The 7,537-nt window shown below is 30.1% G+C and overlaps 1 long non-coding RNA gene across 1 annotated transcript; it reads right to left on the bottom strand.

Annotated features, from left to right (window-relative positions):
* Positions 1-3,085: 3,085 nt before the first annotated feature.
* LOC139512726 (uncharacterized) lies at positions 3,086-4,255 on the bottom strand. The gene is made up of 2 exons (XR_011662325.1): positions 4,138-4,255; positions 3,086-3,406 (listed from the first exon to the last, which is right to left on the bottom strand). It is a non-coding gene; the product is annotated as an uncharacterized lncRNA (long non-coding RNA).
* Positions 4,256-7,537: the final 3,282 nt, after the last annotated feature.

The raw sequence follows: 7,537 nt of genomic DNA, 5'->3' as shown, positions 1-7,537 counted from the left end.
ATGGACGCATACTCCATATCTTTTTGTATCATATTTATAAATATGCATCTGCAATACAAAAGTGCAAAACTGGTTATGGTATTTCTATCAATATCTGTTGAAAACTAATATGTGAGTTTTGTATTTCTATAATTGGCCATCAGATTTTGTGAATCCGCATTGAATCTATACATGCGCAATACCCGCAGTCATAAGCAACCCCACGGCGGCTTTGAATATCTCGATTATGAATCATTTTATAATGATAATTCATAATTTTATTTGAAAAGTATATTGCCGTACATATAATTATACTGAAAATTTATCAAATTATAAAATTTTAGCATGTACATATACCATGATACCGCTTTTTCACAATTTAAGACAAGACAAATCTTTTGATAAACATTTGCCTGGAACATTTATAACAAAAAATTAAGGCAACAATTAAAAAGAGCTTAGTATGTACACAAACGAAATTACCGTTGTTGTCTCTTACGCCAGTCTAGTCGAAATTTAGATTTTGTTTTAATGTTCTATGTCATTCATACATTTTCCTTTTGACATAGGATTGTGTGCTTTTCAGAGACATGATAGTTTTAATCCCTCTTTCTTATGGCTTAAATATAAGTGTTTGAATTTGTGGTATGCATTTGATAAACCCATATTTTAAACGATGAACCAGTTAACGACAATCACAAAACATAACTTCTGGTATATACATTTGTTTAACATGAAACATTTGTAATTGACAAGAAATGTTTTTTGTCATACCTTAACATATAAACTATATGCATTAAATCCATCCCCGAAAAATAAAACAGATTTTTTTACCTAAAACTTGATTTTATTGTTGGTAGAAAAAATCATTCATAAAAGTTACATTTCGCCTTCATAACAATGTTGTCATAAGATGCTGTACTATATTTTCCATGAGAAAAAAATTACGTGTTTATTTTGTTACAGATACAGTCACACCTAAATTAACTCTATTTTTGTTGCTTTGGTTAGTGTTGCTCAATGTTTAATTTCTTTGAAAAAAGAGGGACGAAAGATACCAGAGGGACAGGACAGTCAAACTCATAAATCGAAAACAAACCGACAACGCCATGTCTAAAAACGAAAAAGACAGACAAACAATAGCACACACGACACCAAAGAATAAGCAACACGAACACCACCAAAAACTAGGGGTGATCTCAGGTGCTCCGGAATGGTAAGCAGATCATGAAGTGTTTAATGAAATATTATTTGTCATCTGTATTGGTAATGTTGCTATCTGTTTTGTTCTGTTACTTTAGGTTTTGTTTGACTATATGTATCTTGTCTTATTTCAAGATTATATGCAAAATTGCTATGCCTAAATTTTGAAAATACAATGAAAAATTTCATTTAGAAGCAGCAAAAATAAACATGAAAAGTACAACCCCGTTCATTTATGTTTTCATAAATATTATGAAGGGTATATGAGAATTAAAATAGCTTGTAAACAAAATTTTAAAAATCGAAATGATGATAGAAATGAAAAAAAAACCCATGTTGAATAGTATTGAATACTTATACACACTTGTTATCAATATCAATAGTATTTTTATGATAAGTAAATGTCGAAAATAAATTGATATAAAGTTATATATGACTGTGTAGGACACCCCTAAATTAAAAGCTTTTTTTATAAATTGTTCCATCTATTTATTAGTGATTTTGGATGGGAAAATATGAAAATGTTATATTTTCATACAATACAGCAAATGCAATTTAAAAAAATTAAGTAAAATTCATATTCTGGCTAAATAAAGGCAACAGTAGTAAACCGGTGTTCGAAATTCATCAATCGATTGAGAAAAAAACAAATCCGGGTTACAAACTAAAACTGAGGGAAACATCAAATATAAGAGGAGAAATACGACACAACAGAAACACAAAACTAAAATGTAACACACACAGAAACGAACTACAATATAACAATGGCCATTTTCCTGACATTTTAAGAAAAAAAATGGTTGGTTGAACCTGGTTTTGTGGCTAGCCAAACCTCGCACTTTTATGGCAATGTAAAATATAACACTAAAAGGACACCATTAGATGACAAGAATACAGCACAAATACAAGAACATTCAGGACAGAGAATCACACAAATAAACAATACAATATAGCACATTTCGACAACAAAACAACAGAAACACTGAAGTGAGAAAAAAAAACGTCAATGCAACTCACACAGAAACAAACTATAACTTTAACAAACTAAACGCGATCTAAAACGCCCTATTCACTTTTGGTCCATTTGTCTGTTTGTTTTGTTCACACATCGTTGTCAATCTAATGATATTTTTGCGACTGTCGATTGTCATACAAGTGAGAGGTTTAGCTAGCTTTAAAACCGAGTTTAATCCACAATTTGTCTAAGAAAATGCCTGTACAACGTCAGGAATATGACAATCGATATGTTTGAGCTTTTGAGTTTGCCATTTCAATAGGGACTTTCCGTTTTGAAATCTCCTCAAAGTTCGGTATATTTGTTATTTTTATTGTACTTTTTTCTATCGAAAAAGTGAATGGAAGCAATCTACTGAATATCAACAATTTAAAGAGAAAAAACTAAACATCATTGTGTACTGTATTGTGTACAGTCTTACATTGACCTTCTGGGAGATGTGTATGCTATAATCCAATATCAAAACAAATAAAAATATCTAGGAGGGATTATACAGATTGCCAGGAAATAACAAAAGTACAGATATAGAAGGACATTGTGTACCCAAAATGCGTCATTTTCTTCGTAACCGAGGAGCCAACTGTTGATTAAATTGTGTTTGTATGTGTGTGTGTGTGTTATGCTTCAAAATTTACCACACCTATGGATACAACTTGAAAAACACATTTATTTGTATTATATTAAATCAAAGATAAACACAAATTTAACACATAAACAACCAACCCACAACCAAATACAAAAACATTCCAAAATCAGATCAAATTAACACAGTTTACAATAAAAAGTTATTTCAACCATTCAGGGATACAACCGAAAACTGAAGTTTAAGCGTCTTTTGCTGACCTAAACATATCAACTATATGCATTAAAAACAGTCGAAGCAGCCTCTTCCAACTCAAAATTTATTATATAATTTGTAGAAAATCTCGCTCACAAAAAAGTACTAACATTTCGTCTTCATAACGAATTTTTAAGGGGAAAAAATGTTTAGTGTTTTCATCTCCTCGAGCACTTATAGGATCAAATCTGTTTTGCTTTGGTTAGTTTTGCTCAATTTTTACTTTTCTTCGTACTGTTTAGTGATACATTGTTTGTCTTACTTATTGGTAATGTTGCTATTTGTTTGTTTTCTGAGATTTATGATTGTTGATAGCCAGTATGTATCTTGTCTTTTATTTTAATATTGTAAGCAAAATCTCCAACCTAAAACTTTAAAACATGCAATATTTAAAATTAGTTTACAAGTAGCAAATACAAAACTGATATTTCTCAATTTTTGCAGTTTAAATATGAAAATGATATTTATTTTCTAGTGTTTATATACTAAGCTTTCTCTGTGATATGGCTTTTCTGTGGTTTGAAGCGCAAAAGGTTTGTAAACAATTCCTTGTATTTATTAGTGCATGATTTTTGATTAAAAAATATTTAAATGTTCTTTTAACAAACTGATCAGCAAATGCAAATTTTGAAAATCATATAAAATCATAGAAGCTCTATTTCCCCTGTTTTTATATATGATTTAGGATATACGTTTCTGTTATATGCATATGAAAAATCGCATTTGAAACCATTGGTACCTTGAAAGTATAGTAAAACTTTTTACTGAAGATGGACATTTTGCAGGTTTCAAAAATAGCATGGTGATTGTGGAATGATTATGCTATCAGCTAATATCAAAATGAATAAATAAAAAAACATTTAGGAACAGTTATTCAGATTGCCGGAACATAACAAAAATTCAGATATGGAAGGACATTGTTTAAAAACATATGTCTCGTGTTCTCCATAACTAAGGATTTAGTTATTGATAAAGGCGTGTGTTTGTGTGTATGTTACTCGCCAAAATTCGTCTTCAAAATAAAGATTTACCGCAGCCTTATTTACAACTTGAGAAAACACATTCATTTGTATTCATCAAATATAAATACAAATAAACTTACCTTTATTTGATTAATTGAAATTAAATAATCCTTATGACATGAAAAATGTATATCTACTGAAAAGAATTAATTTTCAGAATGAACAAACACATTGCATGGGAAAACTGTAAATTGAGAGAAGCAATGTTTCTCTTGATATTTATATATGTAGTAATTTTGGAGAGATTATAAATTACTTGGTAGGAAATAACTACCCCTTATAGTAATTTACCCTAATTAAGTCCAAATCAAACATAAATGCCCAATTTAGTAATTTATTCTTTATAGAAAAACCCATGAGACTTTTAATTTTTTATAGATAATAACATAAAATACACTATTTCTTTAAAATAATAAATATCATTATATATAATCAAGACGTTTCGTTTGTTTCAATTAGACTCTGGATTTCTCTGATTTTCAGATTGATCCCAGTTAATTAGATAACAAAGCTATAATTTTCTCCATGAAATTAAGCAGTATCTTTTCTCTTAATGAACGCACCCTATTATTTAGTAGAACTAAAGGTTGCAGTGACAATTTTAATTCTGGGCTGCTAAATTTAAATGCATGATAGTTTTCAATATAGATATTCTTTTTGTTTGAAATCGTGCAAAGAAAGTAATAAACAATGTCACTTTAAAGCAATATTTTTTCTTGGAGATAAAGACAATCAATTTATAAATTATGCCTAAATCTCGGAAACCAGAAAAACACCAAAGGAGAGTGTTCATACAGCGTCAATATCAGCTTAAATATTCCATGAAATTTACCATCATGATAAAGGTTTGGTGTTTGCAAATCTAAGAATATCTCAGAAATAGGAAATCAACACGCATTCATCCATTAGTGACATTTAGTTAAGATGTCATTATGACGTCAGGGATGCGCACTTTTTTATCATGCAAATCATATTTTTGACTAATGTTTGATACATTTTGATAGTTCACAAAGGGTCCCTAAATTCATTGACATTTAATATTAATAGACTGGGTTTGATGAAAATGTGTGACAAATATTACGCCTAAAACTCCGACGATTTGCAACAGGTATGCTAAATAAACTCATCAAATTACCAGGACTAAATTTTGCATTTACGCCAGATGCGCGTTTCGTGTACAAAAGACTCATCAGTGACGCTTGAATCCCCCCCCCCCCAAAAAAAAAAAAAGACCAAATGATGTTGAAGAGCATTGAGGACCAAAATTCCTAAAAGTTTTGCCAAATACAGCTAAGATAATCTATTCCTGATTGTGACGTCATAAGCATTCAATCATTGTTGGACTAATATCTGCAAGTTTCTGCTCAGACGACATTTAATACAGAGTCCAATTTTTAGGGCCGAACACCGAAATAAAACGCGATGTGGGATGCATATTAAGAAGATAGCAACCAAACGATCAAATGACAATAAAAGACTGGGGTTTAACAACAAACAAAGAGTCTTTAATGCTTAACAAATATTTACTCAATGTGTAGTTTTAAATGTCTATGATGTAATATTCTTTTACAGTATTGCTGAAATACAACACCCGTTCAGGGAATAGAGCATCTGGAACATGTTTTACTAAAAGCATGAAAATGTTACACAGTAGAACAAGGTTAGAACAGTAATCACAGCTAGAACAATACATTTCACAAATATAAAAAAAAGTAAAATCACAAAAATACTGAACTCAGAGGAAAATCAATTCGGAAAGTCCATAATCACATGGCAAAATCAAATAACAAAACGCATCAAAAATGAATGGGCAAGAACTGTCATATTCCTGACTTGGTACAGGCATTTTCAAATGTAGAAAATGGTGGATTGAACCTGGTTTTATAGCTAGCTAAACCTCTCACTTGTATGACAGTATAATACATAGTTCAGTAAAAATATTTAAATAAAGGTGTTTCTTCTCACTTTTTTTTTATCCTCCTCAAGAAACAAAAGTTGAAAAATCGACTAAGAAGTACTAGCCCATATGATTCTACATGAGAAAATTAAAAGGATCTTGTTAGATGATATTCTATTTTAAAATCATATTCAGATTACAAAAATTAAATAAATATTTTTCAAAGAGTTTTGGTGCTATATTTGAGTTTGAATTACACGTCTCTTGATAATTTATTTTGTTTAGCATGACATAGCATCTTTGTGCACGTGACTTACCTGCATTACAGATTCTATATCACTTTATTTCGTTTTAATTGTAATGGCCACTTGTAATATAACCTCTGCTATTAATATTTTCAACTAACAATTGTCGTAATTAATCAATTAAAAATCACATTTATGTAGGAGAAATAAAAACTGACATTTCCTGGACCCAAGTATGATTATTTATGATGCTAGTATAGTTTTTCGTTATTGATCTCTCCAAGAAATATTAATAATTGATCAAATATCTTGGCAGGCAAAAGGTTACTTTAAATGCATGTTATAATTATCGCATAACAAATTCAACAAAAAATACAAAGATTCAATACATATTTCTCCAGTTATATTGTGTATATACTTGATGTATTAAACAAAAATAGTTTCTATGTTTAAACTAAAAAACGAAGTACGGTATTTGGCTGGTAATTCCTAAACTGTCAGTACAAATATATTGACGAATATATACTCATCATAGATACAAGGATTACATTTTGTATTTACGCGTTTCTTCTACAAAATACTCATCAGTGACGCTCGAATACAAAAAAGTTAAAATGGCCAAATAAGTACGAAGTTGAAGAACATTTAGGACCAAAACGTGTTGTTCAATTTTCGAATCTTTTTGTTTGTCATTCGAAAAAGTTTTAAAATAGCTGACTCTAAGGGCAGTTTTATTGAAAAATACCAACCATTCATTACGCTGTCAATACATCATATGTAAAAAAAAATCATAATAAGCCACCAAATATAACACACAAAGAGATAAGAGATATGGACAAAATAAGAAAATTTTGAAAATTTGAAAGTGTTTGCTCTTATCATTTTTGGTTCGGTGTAAGAAAACACAACGTGTGTATGTATGTGTGTGTTTTGTTAATACAGCCTGTGAAAAATAGAGTTTAAAATTGTAATTTGCATATTGTTAAATCACCGTATTATACCTGTCTGAGTTTGTGAGAATACGACTTGATTTATACTGCGATTTATATGAAGATGTCGTCAATTTTGAAAAGTTCGTATGCTACCTCAATAATTACATGTATCGTCACCAAAACTAGTTTCATATTTAAAGGCTATAAGGATAGGGTTCCTGTCATTACTATTCTAAGCTGTGGTTACATAAATCTAATTTCGCCACCCGGAGAGTTGTTGCACTTTAAACCAGCAACACTTTCAGTATTCGGCTAGATGGTGAAGATGTTAGAACTATTTTTGAAGATAAGCAAGATAGCACTCAAGAGAAGAAATGTATATATTATAGAAATCGGTCATATATTT

Source organism: Mytilus edulis, chromosome 2 (assembly GCF_963676685.1).
Source record: "Mytilus edulis chromosome 2, xbMytEdul2.2, whole genome shotgun sequence".
Taxonomy (NCBI): Eukaryota; Metazoa; Mollusca; class Bivalvia; order Mytilida; family Mytilidae; genus Mytilus; species Mytilus edulis.
Note: the sequence above shows the minus strand (reverse complement) of the source record. Positions and strands in the feature narration are given on the sequence as shown.